The following is a 21987-nucleotide window of genomic DNA, read 5'->3' as shown; positions in this document are numbered from 1 at the left end:
AACTTCATTCTGAGTCGAATCCTTTAATTCCAAGGAAGTTTGGCTCATTTTGGGACTAATGTTTGATCTCGTGGTTTTCGAGCGTCCACATCATCTAATTTACTTGCAATCGTCTTCATTTAGAAGCTCTTAGTGCGTGGGAATGATTAGAGCCGAGGCTGAGAGCCATAACCTCATTCTAAGGAGAGACCTTTCCATTCCTAGGAAGTTTCGTTCCTTTTGGGTCTAACGCTTGATCTCGTGGTTTTCGAGCATTGAAATCGTCGAATTTACTTGTAATCTTCTTCATTTAGAAGCTATTTGTGCTTGGGAATGATTAGATCCGTGGTTGAGAGCCATAACCCCATTCTAGGGAGAGACCTTCCCATTCCAAGGTAGTTTGGTTCATTTTGAGTCTAATGCTTAATCTCGTGGTTTCCAAGCATCCAACTCATCTAATTTACTTGTAATCGTCATCATTTTGGAGATATCGATGCTTGGTAATGAATGCCACCAAGGTCGAGAGTTATAATTTCATTCTAAGGAGATACCTTCCCTTTTCATGGAAGTTTGGTTCCTTTTTGGTCTAATGCATGATCTCGTGATTTTCGAGCATCCAAATCAAGTTATTAACTGGGAATCGTCTTAATTTAGAAGCTATTAGTGTTTGGGAATAAGTTGCTCCGCGGTTGAGAGCCATAACCTCATTCTAAGAAAAGACCTTACCATTCCAAGGTAGTTTGGTTTGTTTTGGGTCTAATGCTTGATCTCGTGGTTTCCGAGCGTCCAAACCACCTAATTTACTTGTAATCGTCTTCATGTAGAGGCTATTGGTGCTTGGGAATGATTAAAATCAAGGTTGAGAGTTGTAACTTCATTCTAAGGAGAGACCTTCCCATTCCAACGAAGTTTGGTTCCTGTCAGGTCCAATGCTTGATCTCGTGATTTCCGAGCATCCAAATCATTTAATTTACTTGTAATCGTCCTCGTTTAGATGCTATTAGTGCTTGGGAATGATTAGAACCAAAGTTGAGACCCATAACCTCATTCTAAGGAGAGAGCTTCCTATTCCACGAAAGTTTGGTTCCTTTTAGATCTAATGCTTGATCTCGTGGTTTTCGAGCATGCAAATCATTTAATTTACTTGTAATCATCATCGATTTGAAGCTATTAGTGATTGGCAAGGTTGAAAGCCATGACATCATTCTATGGAGAGACCTTGCCATTCCAATGAAGTTTGGTTATTTTTTGGTCTGATTTTTGATCTAGTGGTTTTCGAGCGTCGAAATCATCGAATTTACTTGTAATCGTCTTCATTTAGAAGCTATCAGTGTTTTGGAAAGAATAGAACCAAGATTGAGAGTTATAACTTCATTCTAAGTTGAAACCTTTAATTCCAAAGAAGGTCGGCTCATTTTGGGTCTAATGTTTGATCTCGTGGTTTCCGAGCATCGAAATCATCAAATTTACTTGTAATCGTGTTCATTTAGAAGCTATTAGTGTTTGGGAATTATTAGAACCAAGGTTAAGAGTTACAACTTCATTCTGAGTCGAATCCTTTAATTCCAAGGAAGTTTGGCTCATTTTGGGTCTAATGTTTGATCTCGTGATTTTGAAGCATCCACATCATCTAATTTACTTGCAATCGTCTTCATTTAGAAGCTATTAGTGCGTGGGAATGATTAGAGCCGAGGTTGAGAGCCATAACCTCATTCTAAGGAGAGACCTTTCCATTCCTAGGAAGTTTCGTTCCTTTTGGGTCTAACGCTTGATCTCGTGATTTTCGAGCATTGAAATCGTCGAATTTACTTGTAATCTTCTTCATTTAGAAGCTATTTGTGCTTGGGAATGATTAGATCCGTGGTTGAGAGCCATAACCCCATTCTAGGGAGAGACCTTCCTATTCCAAGGTAGTTTGGTTCATTTTGAGTCTAATGCTTAATCTCGTGGTTTCCAAGCATCCTACTCATCTAATTTACTTGTAATCGTCATCATTTTGGAGATATCGATGCTTGGTAATGAATGCCACCAAGGTCGAGAGTTATAATTTCATTCTAAGGAGATACCTTCCCTTTTCATGGAAGTTTGGTTCCTTTTGGGTCTAATGCATGATCTCGTGATTTTCGAGCATCCAAATCAAGTTATTAACTGGGAATCGTCTTAATTTAGAAGCTATTAGTATTTGGGAATGAGTTGCTCCGCGGTTGAGAGCCATAACCTCATTCTAAGAAAAGACCTTACCATTCCAAGGTAGTTTGGTTTGTTTTGGGTCTGATGCTTGATCTCGTGGTTTCCGAGCGTCCAAACCACCTAATTTACTTGTAATCGTCTTCATGTAGAGGCTATTGGTGCTTGGGAATGATTAAAATCAAGGTTGAGAGTTGTAACTTCATTCTAAGGAGAGACCTTCCCATTCCAACGAAGTTTGGTTCGTGTCAGGTCTAATGCTTGATCTCGTGATTTCCGAGCATCCAAATCATTTAATTTACTTGTAATCGTCCTCGTTTAGATGCTATTAGTGCTTGGGAATGATTAGAACCAAAGTTGAGACCCATAACCTCATTCTAAGGAGAGAGCTTCCTATTCCACGAAAGTTTGGTTCCTTTTAGGTCTAATGCTTGATCTCGTGGTTTTCGAGCATGCAAATCATTTAATTTACTTGTAATCATCATCGATTTGAAGCTATTAGTGATTGGCAAGGTTGAAAGCCATGACATCATTCTATGGAGAGACCTTGCCATTCCAAGGAAGTTTGGTTATTTTTGGGTCTGATTTTTGATCTCGTGGTTTTCGAGCGTCGAAATCATCGAATTTACTTGTAATCGTCTTCATTTAGAAGCTATCAGTGTTTTGGAAAGAATAGAACCAAGGTTCAGAGTTATAACTTCATTCTAAGTTGAAACCTTTAATTCCAAAGAAGGTCGGCTCATTTTGGGTCTAATGTTTGGTCTCGTGGTTTCCGAGCATCGAAATCATCAAATTTACCTGTAATAGTCTTCATTTAGAAGCTATTAGTGTTTGCGAATGATTAGAACCAAGGTTGAGAGTTATAACTTCATTCTGAGTCGAATCCTTTAATTCCAAGGAAGTTTGGCTCATTTTGGGTCTAATGTTTGATCTCGTGGTTTTCGAGCATCCACATCATCTAATTTACTTGCAATCGTCTTCATTTAGAAGCTCTTAGTGCGTGGGAATTATTAGAGCCGAGGCTGAGAGCCATAACCTCATTCTAAGGAGAGACCTTTCCATTCCTAGGAAGTTTCGTTCCTTTTGGGTCTAACGCTTGATCTCGTAGTTTCCGAGCATTGAAATCGTCGAATTTACTTGTAATTTTCTTCATTTAGAAGCTATTTGTGCTTGGGAATGATTAGATCCGTGGTTGAGAGCCATAACCCCATTCTAGGGAGTGACCTTCCCATTCCAAGGTAGTTTGGTTCATTTTGAGTCTAATGCTTAATCTCGTGGTTTCCAAGCATCCAACTCATCTAATTTACTTGTAATCGTCATCATTTTGGAGCTATCGATGCTTGGTAATGAATGCCACCAAGGTCAAGAGTTATAATTTCATTCTAAGGAGATACCTTCCCTTTTCATGGAAGTTTGGTTCCTTTTGGGTCTAATGCATGATCTAGTGATTTTCGAGCATCCAAATCAAGTTATTAACTGGGAATCGTCTTAATTTAGAAGCTATTAGTGTTTGGGAATGAGTTGCTCCGCGGTTAAGAGCCATAACCTCATTCTAAGAAAAGACCTTACCATTCCAAGGTAGTTTGGTTTGTTTTGGGTCTAATGCTTGATCTCGCGGTTTCCGAGCGTCCAAACCACCTAATTTACTTGTAATCGTCTTCATGTAGAGGCTATTGGTGCTTGGGAATGATTAAAATCGAGGTTGAGAGTTGTAACTTCATTCTAAGGAGAGACCTTCCCATTCCAAAGAAGTTTGGTTCCTGTCAGGTCCAATGCTTGATATCGTGATTTCCGAGCATTCAAATCATCTAATTTACTTGTAATCGTCCTCGTTTAGATGCTATTAGTGCTTGGGAATGATTAGAACCAAGGTTGAGACCCATAACCTCATTCTAAGGAGAGAGCTTCCTATTCCACGAAAGTTTGGTTCCTTTTAGATCTAATGCTTGATCTCGTGGTTTTCGAGCATGCAAATCATTTAATTTACTTGTAATCATCATCGATTTGAAGCTATTAGTGATTGGCAAGGTTGAAAGCCATGACATCATTCTATGGAGAGACCCTGCCATTCCAAGGAAGTTTGGTTATTTTTGGGTCTGATTTTTGATCTCGGGGTTTTCGAGCGTCGAAATCATCGAATTTACTTGTAATCGTCTTCATTTAGAAGCTATCAGTGTTTTGGAAAGAATAGAACCAAGGTTGAGAGTTATAACTTCATTCTAAATCGAATCCTTTAATTGTAGGGAAGTTTGGCTCCTTTTGGGTCTAATGCTTGATCTCGTGGTTTTCAAGCATGCAAATCATTTAATTTACTAGTAATCATCATCGATTTGAAGCTATTAGGGATTGGCAAGGTTGAAAGCCATGACATCATTCTATGGAGAGACCTTGCCATTCCAAGGAAGTTTGGTTATTTTTGGGTCTAATTTTTGCTCTCGCGGTTTCAGAGCATCGAAATCATCGAATTTACTTGTAATCGTCTTAATTTAGATGCTATTAGTGTTTAGGAAAGATTAGAACCAAGGTTGAGAGTTATAACTTCATTCTAAGTTGAAACCTTTAATACCAAGGAAGTTCGGCTCATTTTGGGTCTAATGTTTGATCTCAAGGTTTTCGAGCATCCAAATCATCTAATTTACTTGTAATCGTCGTAGATTTGAAGTTATTAGTGATTGGCAAGGTTGAAAGTCACGACATCATTCTGAGGAGAGACCTTGCTATTCCAAGGAAGTTTGCTTATTTTTGGGTCTAATTTTTGATGTCGTGGTTTCCGAGCATCGAAATCATCAAATTTACTTAATATTGTCTTCATTTAGAAGCTATTAGTGTTTGGGAATGATTAGAACCAAGGTTGAGAGTTATAACTTCATTCTGAGTCGAATCCTTTAATTCCAAGGAAGTTTGGCTCATTTTGAGTCTGATGTTTGATCTCGTGATTTTCGAGCATTCACATCATCTAATTTACTTGCAATCGTCTTCATTTAGAAGCTATTAGTGCGTGGGAATGATTAGAGCCGAGGCTGAGAGCCATAACCTCATTCTAAGGAGAGACCTTTCCATTCCTAGGAAGTTTCGTTCCTTTTGGGTCTAACGCTTGATCTCGTAGTTTCCGAGCATTGAAATCGTCGAATTTACTTGTAATTGTTTTCATTTAGAAGCTATTTGTGCTTGGGAATGATTAGATCCGTGGTTGAGAGCCATAACCCCATTCTAGGGAGAGACCTTCCCATTCCAAGGTAGTTTGGTTCCTTTTGAGTATAATGCTTAATCTCGTGGTTTCCAAGCATCCTACTCATCTAATTTACTTGTAATCGTCTTCATTTTGGAGCTATCGATGCTTGGTAATAAATGCCACCAAGGTCGAGAGTTATAATTTCATTCTAAGGAGATACCTTCCCTTTCCATGGAAGTTTGGTTCCTTTTGGGTCTAATACATGAACTCGTGATTTCCGAGCATCCAAATCAAGTTATTAACTGGGAATCGTCTTAATTTAGAAGCTATTAGTGTTTGGGAATGAGTTGCTCCGCGGTTAAGAGCCATAACCTCATTCTAAGAAAAGACCTTACCATTCCAAGGTAGTTTGGTTTGTTTTGGGTCTAATGATTGATCTTGTGGTTTCCGAGCATCCAAACCATCTAATTTACTTGTAATCGTATTCATGTAGAGGCTATTGGTGCTTGGGAATGATTAAAATCAAGGTTGAGAGTTCTAACTTCATTCTAAGGGGAGACCTTCCCAGTCCAACGAAGTTTGGTTCCTGTCAGGTCTAATTCTTGATCTCGTGATTACCGTGCATCCAAATCATCTAATTTACTTGTAATCGTCCTCTTTTAGATGCTATTAGTGCTTGGGAATGATTAGAACCAAGGTTGAGAGCCATAACCTCATTCTAAGGAGAGAGCTTCCTATTCCACGAAAGTTTGGTTCCTTTTAGGTCTAATGCTTGATCTCGTGGTTTTCGAGCATGCAAATCATTTAATTTACTTGTAATCATCATCGATTTGAAGCTATTAGTGATTGGGAAGGTTGAAAGCCATGACATCATTCTATGGAGAGACCTTGCCATTCCAAGGAAGTTTGGTTATTTTGGGTCTAATTTTTGCTCTCGCGGTTTCAGAGCTTCGAAATCATCGAATTTACTTGTAATCGTCTTAATTTAGATGCTATTAGTGTTTAGGAAAGATTAGAACCAAGGTTGAGAGTTATAACTTCATTCTAAGTTGAAACCTTTAATTCCAAGGAAGTTCGGCTCATTTTGGGTCTAATGTTTGATCTCAAGGTTTTCGAGCATCCAAATCATCTAATTTACTTGTAATCGTCGTCGATTTGAAGTTATTAGTGATTGGCAAGGTTGAAATCCACGACATCATTCTGAGAAGAGACCTTGCCATTCCAAGGAAGTTTGCTTATTTTTGGGTCTAATTTTTGATCTAGTGGTTTCCGAGCATCGAAATCATCGAATTTACTTGTTATCGTCTTCATTTAGAAGCTATTAGTGTTTGGGAATGATTAGAACCAAGGTTGAGAGTTATAACTTCATTCTGAGTCGAATCCTTTAATTCCAAGGAAGTTTGGCTCATTTTGAGTCTAATGTTTGATCTCGTGATTTTCGAGCATCCACATCATCTAATTTACTTGCAATCGTCTTCATTTAGAAGCTATTAGTGCGTGGGAATGATTAGAGCCGAGCCTGAGAGCCATAACCTCATTCTAAGGAGAGACCTTTCCATTCCTAGGAAGTTTCGTTCCTTTTGGGTCTAACGCTTGATCTCGTGGTTTCCGAGCATTGAAATCGTCGAATTTACTTGTAATTGTCTTCATTTAGAAGCTATTTGTGCTGGGGAATGATTAGATCCGTGGTGGAGAGCCATAACCCCATTCTAGGGAGAGACCTTCCCATTCCAAGGTAGTTTGGTTCCTTTTGAGTCTAATGCTTAATCTCGTGGTTTCTAAGCATCCAACTCATCTAATTTACTTGTAATCGTCTTCATTTTGGAGCTATCGATGCTTGGTAATGAATGCCACCAAGGTCGAGAGTTATAATTACATTCTAAGGAGATACCTTCCCTTTCCATGGAAGTTTGGTTCCTTTTGGGTCTAATGCATGATCTCGTGATTTCCGAGTATCCAAATCAAGTTATTAACTGGGATTCGTCTTAATTTAGAAGCTATTAGTGTTTGGGAATGAGCAGATCCGTGGTTGAGAGCCATAACCTCATTCTAAGAAGATACCTTACCATTCCAAGGTAGTTTGATTTGTTTTGGGTCTAATGCTTGATCTTTTGGTTTCCGAGCTTCCAAACCATCTAATTTACTTGTAATCGTCTTCATGTAGAGGCTATTGGTGCTTGGGAATGATTAAAATCAAGGTTGAGAGTTGTAACTTAATTCTAAGGAGAGACCTTCCCATTCCAACGAAGTTTGGTTCCTGTCAGGTCTAATGCTTGATCTGGTGATTTCCGAGCATCCAAATAATCTAATTTACTTGTAATCGTCCTCGTTTAGATGCTATTAGTGCTTGGGAATGATTAGACCCAAGGTTGAGAGCTATAACCTCATTCTGAGGAGAGAGCTTCCTATTCCACGAAAGTTTTGTTCCTTTTAGGTCTAATGCTTGATTTCGCGGTTTCCGAACATCAGAATAATTCGGTTTACTTGTAATCGTCGTCGGTTTACAGCTATAAGCTATTGGCAAGGTTGAAAGCCATGACATCATTCTAAGGAGAGACCATGCCATTCCAAGGAAGTTTGGTTATTTTTGGGTCTGATTTTTTATCTCGGGGTGTTCGAGCGTTGAAATTATCTAATTTACTTGTAATCGTCTTCATTTAGAAGCTATCAGTGTTTGGGAAAGAATAGAACCAAGGTTGATAGTTATAACTTCATTCTAAGTGGAAACCTTTAATTCCAAGGAAGTTCGGCTCATTTTGGGTCTAATGTTTGATCTCGTGGTTTTCGAGCATCCAAATCATCTAATTTACTTGTAATCGTCGTCGATTTGAAGCTATTAGTGATTAGCAAGGTTGAAAGCCACGATATCATTCTGAGGAGAGACCTTGCCATTCCAAGGAAGTTTGATTATTTTTGGGTCTGATTTTTGATCTCGTGGTTTTCGAGCGTCGAAATCATCGAATTTACTTGTAATCGTCTTCATTTAGAAGCTATCAGTGTTTGGGAAAGAATAGAACCAAGATTGATAGTTATAACTTCATTCTAAGTGGAAACCTTTAATTCCAAGGAAGTTCGGCTCATTTTGTGTCTAATGTTTGATCTCGTGGTTTTCGAGCATCTAAATCATCTAATTTACTTGTAATCGTCGTCGATTTGAAGCTATTAGTGATTGGCAAGGTTGAAAGCCACGATATCATTCTGAGGAGAGACCTTGCCATTCCTAGGAAGTTTGCTTATTTTTGGGTCTAATTTTTGATCTCGTGGTTTCCGAGCATCGAAATCATCGAATTTACTTGTAATCGTCTTCGTTTACACGCTATTATTGTTTAGGAAAGATTAGAACCAAGGTTGAGAGTTATAACTTCATTCTAAGTTGAAACCTTTAATTCCAAGGAAATTTGGCTCATTTTGGGTCTAATGTTTGATCTCGTGATTTTCGAGCATCCACTTCATTCTATTAGTGCGTGGGAATGATTAGAGCCGAGGCTGAGAGCCATAACCTCATTCTAAGGAGAGACCTTTCCATTCCTAGGAAGTTTCGTTCCTTTTGGGTCTAACGCTTGATCTCGTGGTTTCCGAGCATTGAAATCGTCGAATTTACTTGTAATTGTCTTCATTTAGAAGCTATTTGTGCTTGGGAATGATTAGATCCGTGGTTGAGAGCCATAACCCCATTCTAGGGAGAGACCTTCCCATTCCAAGGTAGTTTGATTCCTTTTGAGTCTAATACTTAATCTCGTGGTTTCCAAGCATCCAACTCATCTAATTTACTTGTAATCGTCTTCATTTTGGAGCTATCGATGCTTGGTAATGAATGCCACCAAGGTCGAGAGTTATAATTTCATTCTAAGGAGATACCTTCCCTTTCCATGGAAGTTTGGTTCCTTTTGGGTCTAATGCATGATCTCGTGATTTCCGAGTATCCAAATCAAGTTATTAACTGGGAATCGTCTTAATTTAGAAGCTATTAGTGTTTGGGAATGAGCAGATCCGCGGTTGAGAGCCATAACCTCATTCTAAGAAGAGACCTTACCATTCCAAGGTAGTTCGGTTTGTTTTGGGTCTAATGCATGAGCTTGTGGTTTCCGAGCGTCCAAACCATCTAATTTACTTGTAATCGTCTTCATGTAGAGGCTATTGGTGCTTGGGAATGATTAAAATCAAGGTTGAGAGTTGTAACTTCATTCTAAGGAGAGACCTTCCCATTCCAACGAAGTTTGGTTCCTGTCAGGTCTAATGCTTGATCTCGTGATTTCCGAGCATCCAAATCATCTAATTTACTTGTAATCGTCCTCGTTTAGATGCTATTAGTGCTTGGGAATGATTAGAACCTAGGTTGAGAGCCATAACCTCATTCTAAAGAGAGAGCTTCCTATTCCACGAAAGTTTGGTTCCTTTTAGGTCTAATGCTTGATCTCGCGGTTTTCGAGCATCAGAATGATTCGTTTTACTTGTAATCATCATCGGTTATGAGGTATAAGTGATTGGCAAGGTTGAAAGCCATGACATCATTCTAAGGAGAGACCTTGCCATTCCATGGAAGTTTGGTTATTTTTGGGTCTGATTTTTTATCTCGTGATGTTCGAGCGTCGAAATCATCGAATTTACTTGTAATCGTCTTCATTTAGAAGCTATCAGTGTTTGGGAAAGAATAGAACCAAGGTTGAGGGTTATAACTTCATTCTAAGTCGAATCCTTTAATTCCAAGGAAGTTTGGCTCCTTTTGGGTCTAATGTTTGATCTCGTGGTTTTCGAGCATGCAAATCATTTAATTTACTTGTAATCATCATCGATTTGAAGCTATTAGTGATTGGCAAGGTTGAAAGCCATGACATCATTTTAAGGAGAGACCTTGCCATTCCAAGGAAGTTTGGTTATTTTTGGGTCTAATTTTTGCTCTTGCGGTTTCGGAGCATCGAAATCATCGAATTTACTTGTAATCCTCTTCGTTTAGATGCTATTAGTGTTTAGGAAAGATTAGAACCAAGGTTGAGAGTTATAACTTCATTCTAAGTTCAAACCTTTAATTCCAAGAAAGTTCGGCTCATTTTGGGTCTAATGGTTGATCTCGTGGTTTTCGAGCATCCTAATCATCTAATTTAATTGCAATCGTCGTCGATTTGAAGTTATTAGTGATTGGCAAGGTTGAAAGCCACGACATCATTCTCAGGAGAGACCTTGCCATTCCAAGGAAGTTTGCTTATTTTTGGGTCTAATTTTTGATCTCGTGGTTTCCGAGCATCGAAATCATCGAATTTACTTGTAATCGTCTTCATTTAGAAGCTATTAGTGTTTGGGAATTATTAGAACCAAGGTTGAGAGTTATAACTTCATTCTGAGTCGAATCCTTTAATTCCAAAGTAGTTTGGCTCATTCTGGATCTAATGTTTGATCTCGTGATTTTCGAGTATCCACATCATCTAATTTACTTGCAATCGTCATCATTTAGAAGCTATTAGTGCGTGGGAATGATTAGAGCCGAGGCTGAGAGCCATAACCTCATTCTAAGGAGAGACCTTTCCATTCCTAGGAAGTTTCGTTCCTTTTGGGTCTAACGCTTGATCTCGTGGTTTCCGAGCATTGAAATCGTCGAATTTACTTGTAATTGTCTTCATTTAAAAGCTATTTGTGCTTAGGAATGATTAGATCCGTGGTTGAGAGCCATAATCCCATTCTAGGGAGAGACCTTCCCATTCCAAGGTAGTTTGGTTCCTTTTGAGTCTAATGCTTAATCTCCTGGTTTCCAAGCATCCAACTCATCTAATTTACTTATAATCGTCTTCATTTTGGAGCTATCGATGCTTGGTAATGAATGCCACCAAGGTCGAGAGTTATAATTTCATTCTAAGGAGATACCTTCCCTTTCCATGGAAGTTTGGTTCCTTTTGGGTCTAATGCATGATCTCGTGATTTCCGAGCATCCAAATCAAATTATTAACTGGGAATCGTCTTAATTTAGAAGCTATTAGTATTTGGGAATGAGTTGCTCCGCGGTTAAGAGCCATAACCTCATTCTAAGAAAAGACTACCATTCCAAGGTAGTTTGGTTTGTTTTGGGTCTAATGCTTGATCTTGTGGTTTCCGAGCGTCTAAACCATTTAATTTACTTGTAATCGTCTTCATGTAAAGGCTATTGGTGCTTGGGAATGATTAAAATCAAGGTTGAGAGTTCTAACTTCATTCTAAGGGGAGACCTTCCCATTCCAACGAAGTTTGGTTCCTGTCAGGACTAATTCTTGATCTAGTGATTTCCGAGTATCCAAATCATCTAATTTATTTGTAATCGTCCTCGTTTAGATGCTATTAGTGCTTGGGAATGATTAGAACCAAGGTTTAGAGCCATAACCTCATTCTAAGGAGAGAGCTTCCTATTCGACGAAAGTTTGGTTCCTTTTAGGTCTAATGCTTGATCTCGCGGTTTCCGAGCATCAGAATGATTAAGTTTACTTGTAATCGTCGTCGGTTTGAAGCTATAAGTGATTGGCAAGGTTGAAAGCCACGACATCATTCTGAGGAGAGACCTTGCCATTCCAAGGAAGTTTGCTTATTTTTGGGTCTAATTTTTGATCTCGTGGTTTCCGAGCATCGAAATTATCGAATTTACTTGTAATCGTCTTCATTTAGAAGCTATTAGTGTTTGGGAATGATTAGAACCAAGGTTGAGAGTTATAACTTCATTCTGAGTCGAATCCTTTAATTCCAAGGAAGTTTGGCTCATTTTGGGTCTAATTTTGATCTCGTGGTTTTTGAGCATCCACATCATCTAATTTACTTGCAATCGTCTTCATTTAGAGGCTATTAGTGCGTGGGAATGATTAAAGCCGAGGCTAAGAGCCATAACCTCATTCTAAGGAGAGACCTTTCCATTCCTAGGAAGTTTCGTTCCTTTTGGGTCTAACGCTTGATCTCGTGGTTTCCGAGCATTGAAATCGTCGAATTTACTTGTAATTGTCTTCATTTAGAAGCTATTTGTGCTTGGGAATGATTAGATCCGTGGTTGAGAGCCATAACCCCATTCTAGGGAGAGACCTTCCCATTCCAAGGTAGTTTGGTTCCTTTTGAGTCTAATGCTTATTCTCGTGGTTTCCAAGCATCCAACTCATTTAATTTACTTGTAATCGTCTTCATTTTGGAGCTATCGATGCTTGGTAATGAATGCCACCAAGGTCGAGAGTTATAATTTCATTCTAAGGAGATACCTTCCCTTTCCACGGAAGTTTGGTTCCTTTTGGGTCTAATGCATGATCTCGTGATTTCCGAACATCCAAATCAAGTTATTAACTGGGAATCGTCTTAATTTAGAAGCTATTAGTGTTTGGGAATGAGTTGCTCCGCGGTTGAGAGCCATAACCTCATTCCAAGAAAAGACGTTACCATTCTAAGGTAGTTTGGTTTGTTTTGGGTCTAATGCTTGATCTTGTGTTTTCCGAGCGTCCAAACCATCTAATTTACTTGTAATCGTCTTCATGTAGAGGCTATTGGTCCTTGGGAATGATTAAAATCAAGGTTGAGAGTTGTAACTTCATTCTAAGGAGAGACCTTCCCATTCCAACGAAGTTTGGTTCCTGTCAGGTCTAATGCTTGATCTTGTGATTTCCGAGCATCCAAATCATCTAATTTACTTGTAATCGTCCTCGTTTAGATGCTATTAGTGCTTGGGAATGATTAGAACCTAGGTTGAGAGCCATAACCTCATTCTAAGGAGAGAGCTTCCTATTCCACGAAAGTTTGGTTCCTTTTAGGTCTAATGCTTGATCTGGCGGTTTCCGAGCATTAGAATCATTCGTTTTACTTGTAATCATCATCGGTTATAAGGTATAAGTGATTGGCAAGGTTGAAAGCCATGACATCATTCTAAGGAGAGACCTTGCCATTCCATGGAAATTTGGTTATTTTTTGGTCTGATTTTTTATCTCGTGGTGTTCGAGCGTCGAAATCATCGAATTTACTTGTAATCGTCTTCATTTAGAAGCTATCAGTGTTTGGGAAAGAATAGAACCAAGGTTGAGGGTTATAACTTCATTCTAAGTCGAATCCTTTAATTCCAAGGAAGTTTGGCTCCTTTTGGGTCTAATGTTTGATCTCGTGGTTTTCGAGCATGCAAATCATTTAATTTACTTGTAATCATCATCGATTTGAAGCTATTAGTGATTGGCAAGGTTGAAAGCCATGACATCATTTTAAGGAGAGACCTTGCCATTCCAAGGAAGTTTGGTTATTTTTGGGTCTAATTTTTGCTCTCGCGGTTTCGGAGCATCGAAATCATCGAATTTACTTGTAATCGTCTTCGTTTAGATGCTATTAGTGGTTAGGAAAGATTGGAACCAAGGTTGAGAGTTATAACTTCATTCTAAGTTGAAACCTTTAATTCCAAGGAAGTTTGGCTCATTTTGGGTCTAATGTTTGATCTAGTGGTTTTCGAGCATGCAAATCATTTAATTTACTTGTAATCGTCGTCGATTTGAAGCTATTAGTGATTGGCAAGTTTGAAAGCCATGACATCATTCTAAGGAGAGACCTTGCCATTTCAAGGAAGTTTGGTTATTTTTCGGTCTAATTTTTGCTCTCGCGGTTTCGGAGCATCGAAATCATCGAATTTACTTGTAATCGTCTTCGTTTAGATGCTATTAGTGTTTAGGAAAGATTAGAATCAAGGTTGAGAGTTATAACTTCATTCTAAGTTGAAACCTTTAATTCCAAGGAAGTTCGGCTCATTTTGGGTCTAATGTTTGATCTCGTGGTTTTCGAGCATCCAAATCATCAATTTACTTGTAATCGTCGTCGATTTGAAGCTATTAGTGATTGGCAAGGTTGAAAGACACGACATCATTCTGAGGAGAGACCTTGCCATTCCAAGGAAGTTTGCTTATTTTTGGGTCTAATTTTTGATCTCGTGGTTTCCGAGCATCGAAATCATCGAATTTACTTGTAATCGTCTTCATTTAGAAGCTATTAGTGTTTGGGAATTATTAGAACCAAGGTTGAGAGTTATAACTTCATTCTGAGTCGAATCATTTAATTCCAAGGAAGTTTGGCTCATTTTGGGTCTAATGTTTGATCTCGTGATTTTCAAGCATCCACATCATCTAATTTACTTGCAATCGTCATCTTTTAGAAGCTATTAGTGCGTGGGAATGATTAGAGCCGAGGCTGAGAGCCATAACCTCATTCTAAGGAGAGACCTTTCCATTCCTAGGAAGTTTCGTTCCTTTTGGGTCTAACGCTTGATCTCGTGGTTTCCGAGCATTGAAATCGTCGAATTTACTTGTAATTGTCTTCATTTAGAAGCTATTTTTGCTTGGGAATGATTAGATCCGTGGTTGAGAGCCATAACCCCATTCTAGGGAGAGACCTTCCTATTCCAAGGTAGTTTGGTTCCTTTTAAGTCTAATGCTTAATCTCGTGGTTTCCAAGCATCCAACTCATCTAATTTACTTGTAATCGTCTTCATTTTGGAGCTATCGATGCTTGGTAATGAATGCCACCAAGGTCGAGAGTTATAATTTCATTCTAAGGAGATACCTTCCCTTTCCACGGAAGTTTGGTTCCTTTTGGGTCTAATGCATGATCTCGTGATTTCCGAGCATCCAAATCAAGTTATTAACTGGGAATCGTCTTAATTTAGAAGCTATTAGTGTTTGGGAATGAGTTGCTCCGCGGTTGAGAGCCATAACCTCATTCCAAGAAAAGACGTTACCATTCTAAGGTAGTTTGGTTTGTTTTGGGTCTAATGCTTGATCTTGTGGTTTCCGAGCGTCCAAACCATCTAATTTACTTGTAATCGTCTTCATGTAGAGGCTATTGGTGCTTGGGAATGATTAAAATCAAGGTTGAGAGTTGTAACTTCATTCTAAGGAGAGACCTTCCCATTCCAACGAAGTTTGGTTCCTGTCAGGTCTAATGCTTGATCTCGTGATTTCCGAGCATCCAAATCATCTAATTTACTTGTAATCGTCCTCATTTAGATGCTATTAGTGCTTGGGAATGATTAGAACCAAGGTTGAGAGCCATAACCTCATTCTAAGGAGAGAGCTTCCTATTCCACGAAAGTTTGGTTCCTTTTAGGTCTAATGCTTGATCTCGCGGTTTCCGAGCATCAGAATGATTCGGTTTACTTGTAATCGTCGTCGGTTTGAAGCTATAAGTGATTGGCAAGGTTGAAAGCCATGACATCATTCTGAGGAGAGACCTTGCCATTCCAAGGAAGTTTGGTTATTTTTGGGTCTGATTTTTGATCTCGTGGTGTTCGAGCGTCGAAATCATCGAATTTACTTGTAATCGTCTTCATTTAGAAGCTATCAGTGTTTGGGAAAGAATAGAACCAAGGTTGAGAGTTATAACTTCATTCTAAGTCGAATCCTTTAATTCCAAGGAAGTTTGGCTCCTTTTGAGTCTAATGTTTGAGCTCGTTGTTTCAGAGCATGCAAATCATTTAATTTACTTGTAATCATCATCGATTTGAAGCTATTAGTGATTGGCAAGGTTGAAAGCCATGACATCATTTTAAGGAGAGACCATGCCATTCCAAGGAAGTTTGGTTATTTTTTGGTCTAATTTTTGTTCTCGCGGTTTCGGAGCATCGAAATCATCGAATTTACTTGTAATCGTCTTCGTTTAGATGCCATTAGTGTTTAGGAAAGATTAGAACCAAGGTTGAGAGTTATAACTTGATTCTAAGTTGAAACCTTTAATTCCAAGGAAGTTCGGCTCATTTTGGGTCTAATGTTTGGTCTCGTGGTTTTCGAGCATCCAAATCATCTAATTTACTTGTAATCGTCGTCGATTTGAAGTTATTAGTGATTGGCAAGGTTGAAAGCCACGACATCATTCTGAGGAGAGACCTTGCCATTCCAAGGAAGTTTGCCTATTTTTGGGTCTAATTTTTGATCTCGTGGTTTCCGAGCATCGAAATCATCGAATTTACTTGTAATCGTCTTCATTTAGAAGCTATTATTGTTTGGGAATGATTAGAACCAAGGTTGAGAGTTATAACTTTATTCTGAGTCGAATCCTTTAATTCCAAGGAAGTTTGGCTCATTTTGGGTCTAATATTTGATCTCGTGATTTTCGAGCATCCACATCATCTAATTTACTTGCAATCGTCTTCATTTAGAAGCTATTAGTGCGTGGGAATGATTAGAGCCGAGGCTGAGAGCCATAACCTCATTCTAAGGAGAGACCTTTCCATTCCTAGGAAGTTTCGTTCCTTTTGGGTCTAACGCTTGATCACGTGGTTTCCGAGCATTGAAATCGTCGAATTTACTTGTAATTGTCTTCATTTAGAAGCTATTTATGCTTGGGAATGATTAGATCCGTGGTTGAGAGCCATAACCCCATTCTAGGGAGAGACCTTCCCATTCCAAGGTAGTTTGGTTCCTTTTGAGTCTAATGCTTAATCTCGTGGTTTCCAAGCATCCAACTCATCTAATTTACTTGTAATCGTCTTCATTTTGGAGCCATCGATGCTTGGTAATGAATGCCACCAAGGTCGAGAGTTATAATTTCATTCTAAGGAGATACCTTCCCTTTCCATGGAAGTTTGGTTCCTTTTGGGTCTAATGCATGATCTAGTGATTTCCGAGCATCCAAATCAAGTTATTAACTGGGAATCGTCTTAATTTAGAAGCTATTAGTGTTTGGGAATGAGTTGCTCCGCGGTTGAGAGCCATAACCTCATTCCAAGAAAAGACGTTACCATTCTAAGGTAGTTTGGTTTGTTTTGGGTCTAATGCTTGATGTTGTGGTTTCCGAGCGTCCAAACCATCTAATTTACTTGTAATCGTCTTCATGTAGAGGCTATTGGTGCTTGGGAATGATTAAAATCAAGGTTGAGAGTTGTAACTTCATTCTAAGGAGAGACCTTCCCATTCCAACGAAGTTTGGTTCCTGTCATGTCTAATGCTTGATCTCGTGATTTCCGAGCATCCAAATCATCTAATTTACTTGTAATCATCCTCATTTAGATGCTATTAGTGCTTGGGAATGATTAGAACCTAGGTTGAGAGCCATAACCTCATTCTAAGGAGAGAGCTTCCTATTCCACGAAAGTTTGGTTCCTTTTAGGTCTAATGCTTGATCTCGCGGTTTTCGAGCATCAGAATGATTCGGTTTACCTGTAATCATCGTCGGTTTGAAGCTATAAGTGATTGGCAAGGTTGAAAGCCATGACATCATTCTGAGGAGAGACCTTGCCATTCCAAGGAAGTTTGGTTATTTTTGGTCTGATTTTTGATCTCGTGGTGTTCGAGCGTCGAAATCATCGAATTTACTTGTAATCGTCTTCATTTAGAAGCTATCAGTGTTTGGGAAAGAATAGAACCAAGGTTGATAGTTATAACTTCATTCTAAGTCGAATCCTTTAATTCCAAGGAGGTTTGGCTCCTTTTAGGTCTAATGTTTGATCTCGTGGTTTTCTAGCATGCAAATCATTTAATTTACTTGTAATCATCATCGATTTGAAGCTATTAGTGATTGGCAAGGTTGAAAGCCATGACATCATTCTAAGGAGAGACCTTGCCATTCCAAGGAAGTTTGGTTTATTTTTGGTCTAATTTTTGCTCTCGCGGTTTCGGAGCATCGAAATCATCGAATTTACTTATAATCGTCTTCGTTTAGATGCTATTAGTGTTTAGGAAAGATTAGAACCAAGGTTGAGAGTTATAGCTTCATTCTAAGTTGAAACCTTTAATTCCAAGGAAGTTTGGCTCATTTTGGGTCTAATGTTTGATCTAGTGGCTTTCGAGCATGCAAATCATTTAATTTACTTGTAATCGTCGTCGATTTGAAGGTATTAGTTATTGGCAAGGTTGAAAGCCATGACATCATTCTAAGGAGAGACCTTGCCATTTCAAGGAAGTTTGGTTATTTTTCGGTCTAATTTTTGTTCTCGCGGTTTCGGAGCATCGAAATCATCGAATTTACTTGTAATCGTCTTCGTTTAGATGCTATTAGTGTTTAGGAAAGATTAGAATCAAGGTTGAGAGTTATAACTTCATTCTAAGTTGAAACCTTTAATTCCAAGGAAGTTCGGCTCATTTTGGGTCTAATATTTGATCTCGTGGTTTTCGAGCATCCAAATCATCAATTTACTTGTAATCGTCGTCGATTTGAAGCTATTAGTGATTGGCAAGGTTGAAAGCCACGACATCATTCTGAGGAGAGACCTTGCCATTCCAAGGAAGTTTGCTTATTTTTGGGTCTAATTTTTGATCTCGTGGTTTCCGAGCATCGAAATCATCGAATTTACTTGTAACCGTCTTCATTTAGAAGCTATTAGTGTTTGGGAATTATTAGAACCAAGGTTGAGAGTTATAACTTCATTCTGAGTCGAATCCTTTAATTCCAAGGAAGTTTGGCTCATTTTGGGTCTAATGTTTGATCTCGTGATTTTCGAGCATCCACATCATCTAATTTACTTGCAATCGTCATCTTTTAGAAGCTATTAGTGTGTGGGAATGATTAGAGCCGAGGCTGAGAGCCATAACCTCATTCTAAGGAGAGACCTTTCCATTCCTAGGAAGTTTCGTTCCTTTTGGGTCTAACGCTTGATCTCGTAGTTTCCGAGCATTGAAATCGTCGAATTTACTTGTAATTGTCTTCATTTAGAAGCTATTTGTGCTTGGGAATGATTAGATCCGTGGTTGAGAGCCATAACCCCATTCTAGGGAGAGACCTTCCTATTCCAAGGTAGTTTGGTTCTTTTTAAGTCTAATGCTTAATCTCGTGGTTTCCAAGCATCCAACTCATCTAATTTACTTGTAATCGTCTTTATTTTGGAGCTATCGATGCTTGGTAATGAATGCCACCAAGGTTGAGAGTTATAATTTCATTCTAAGGAGATACCTTCCCTTTTCATGGAAGTTTGGTTCCTTTTGGGTCTAATGCATGATCTCGTGATTTCCGAGCATCCAAATCAAGTTATTAACTAGGAATCGTCTTAATTTAGAAGCTATTAGTGTTTGGGAATGAGTTGCTCCGCGGTTGAGAGCCATAACCTCATTCTAAGAAAAGACCTTACCATTCCAAGGTAGTTTGGTTTGTTTTGGGTCTAATGCTTGATCTTGTGGTTTCGGAGCATCCAAACCATCTAATTTACTTGTAATCGTCTTCATGTAGAGGCTATTGGTGCTTGGGAATGATTAAAATCAAGATTGAGAGTTGTAACTTCATTCTAAGGAGAGACCTTCCCATTCCAACGAAGTTTGGTTCCTATCAGGTCTAATGCTTGATCTCGTGATTTCCGAGCATCCAAATCATCTAATTTGCTTGTAATCGTCCTCGTTTAGATACTATTAGTTCTTGGGAATGATTAGATGTGACATTCCGAATTTCGGCTCATTTTTGGGATTTATAAAACGTGTAATTCGTCAGTGTGCTTATAGTAAAATCTTGCCCGTGAACTGATCACTCTCGGTTATTGTTTTTAAAATTGAGATTTCGCTAGAATCGCACTCGATCGAATTTGGCCATTATTTAGAGCCCGAACTTTGGTGTCGAATTTCTCGGAGTTTCGTGACGAATTTAATTGGACGGTGTCGATATTATTGTGGCCAGCCTCGATATTGCCCGGGATATGCGAAAAGTGAAATTTTGAACGGGTGCGAATTTGGACTAGTAGACCTCCCTCGTAGTGTGTTTTAGTTATTATCTTTTGGCCTTTTTCCTAATTTATAATTAGGGTTTTTCATGGGCCGTTGGATCGTTTTCGGATTTGAACGAGAATCGTCGGATCGCGCTCAAGTGTGTTTGACTTTTTGTTTCTTCTCTCTCTCTCTCCTCCCCCACGTCGCCGTTGCCCCACGCCACTGACTTCCTCGTCTTTCCCCGCTGCCCTCCTCCACGTTGTTTCTGCCTATGCTGCTGCTGACTTCTTCCACCAGCTCCACCAGCCATCATCACTCCCCCATGCTTCAGCTGACTCCCCACGTTGCTGCTGCCTCTGCTTTGCTGCCGCTGCCATGCCTCTGTTCTGCTGACTTCTGCTCTTGTTGATCATGTTGGTTGACTGCTTTTGCTCCTACGTTGCTTGCTGCTGCAGCCTCTGCTTCACGCTGCTGCTCCCCCATGCTGCTGCTGCTGATTACTTCTGCTTGCTAACCGCTGACACCCCTTCTTCTGCTGACTTGTTGACCTCTCCTCCTTGCTGACTTGCTCTGCTGCCGCCGCCGCCACGCCTTTGCTGCTGCTGCCCATGATGAACTTCACATGCCGCTTCGTTTCGCCCTTTAACGCCGCTTCTTCACTTCGTTGCTGCTGTTTTCTTCTTCATTTTGCTTCGTTGCTTCTTGCTTTTCTTCTTCTTCTGCTGCTCGCAGACCGACCAGCTCCCTTGCTCGCCACCTCGGCCGCCGTGAGCGCCGCCACCCGCCGCCACTCATCTCGCCCACACACCACCACCGAGCTCACTCTCTCCCTTCCCTTCCATTCGTCCATCCCGTCACCACCACCACTCAAGCATCACCAGCACCTTCGTCCATCTCCACCAGCCAACCACCTCAGCTGTCCGGCTACCGCTGGCCGCTGTCCAGGTCGCCGGAAATCGCCGAGCTACCCGTCCAACCGCCGGAGCAACTGCTGCTTGCTTGGCTTGGCTTTGCTAGGCTCCCTAGCTTGAAAATCTTGCTTAGGCCTTGAGTAAGTGGCTTCCTAACCCTTGACTAGGCTAAGGGGTGACTAATGGACATGTTAGAGATGGTTTAAGGACTGTGGATAGTTGGTTTAGTGGCTGGTTGTGCTTGGTTTGCTTGGTGGTGCTTGTTGGTTAATTTTCGGTAAGGTTGCTGCTGTGTTGCTGGATTTTGCTATTTTTACTGTGACTTGTGTGGGCCGAATTTGAGGAAGTGTTCTTCATGAAAGTTGTTCATAACATCTTGAAGTTTGACATATATTAAATCTGGAATTTTTAGAGATCATTTAGTTCCATTCGTAAGTCCATCTTTTGACCGAAATAAGTCTGCCGGAAACACTGTTCCTCCGACCTTCGGGTCTGTTCGAAATTTTATAAATTTTTCTAGACCTATTTTCAAAATACTTCCTTCACAAAACTTGTTGGAGACATTTTTTTCTATGACATATAAAAATTTCAAATTGTTCTAAGGATATTTGGTTACTACTTGAAATGCATTTTGGAAGCCGGATGGCCAGTCCGAATGAAATGTTTTATGTCCGACTTTGGATGACAAAAAGAGGTGGTTCTAAACAGAAATGGATCTTGTGCTCTCCATGAAAAATGTTCATCAAGATGTTTTGTATAACATATCTAAATTTCAGAATTTTTGGAGTTGAATTAATATTTATTTCAAAGAAATTTCGGTTGTTGCGCAAACTGCCCAGAATAGCCCGAATGTGTGCAATTCCGGTTTTCTCTCTCTCGGGGACTATTCGATGTTATCGTGGTGTTTGACGGATTTAGTTGACATTGGGCTAATTTACAAAGATAAGAATTGATAATGATTGCTGAGGTGTGTGCATGGTCACGACACGTTCCGTCTAGGCGGGAGTTCTAGACGATGCCGTTGGGTACCCGGCTTGCCGGGGGGTGTTCGATCCCAGACGATGCCGATCGCGGTGGAGGCCGGATCGATACTCCTAAGTGGAATGCCGTTGGGTACCCGGCTTGCCGGGGGGTGTTCGATCCCCAACGTTGCCGT

The sequence above is a fragment of the Syzygium oleosum genome, unplaced genomic scaffold (genome assembly GCF_021117445.2).
Source record: "Syzygium oleosum isolate NSW1041296 unplaced genomic scaffold, Sole_v2.1 Sole_v2.01, whole genome shotgun sequence".
In the NCBI taxonomy this organism is placed as follows: Eukaryota; Viridiplantae; Streptophyta; class Magnoliopsida; order Myrtales; family Myrtaceae; genus Syzygium; species Syzygium oleosum.
The sequence above is the reverse complement of the archived record's forward strand: the minus strand, read 5'-3'. Positions refer to the sequence as shown.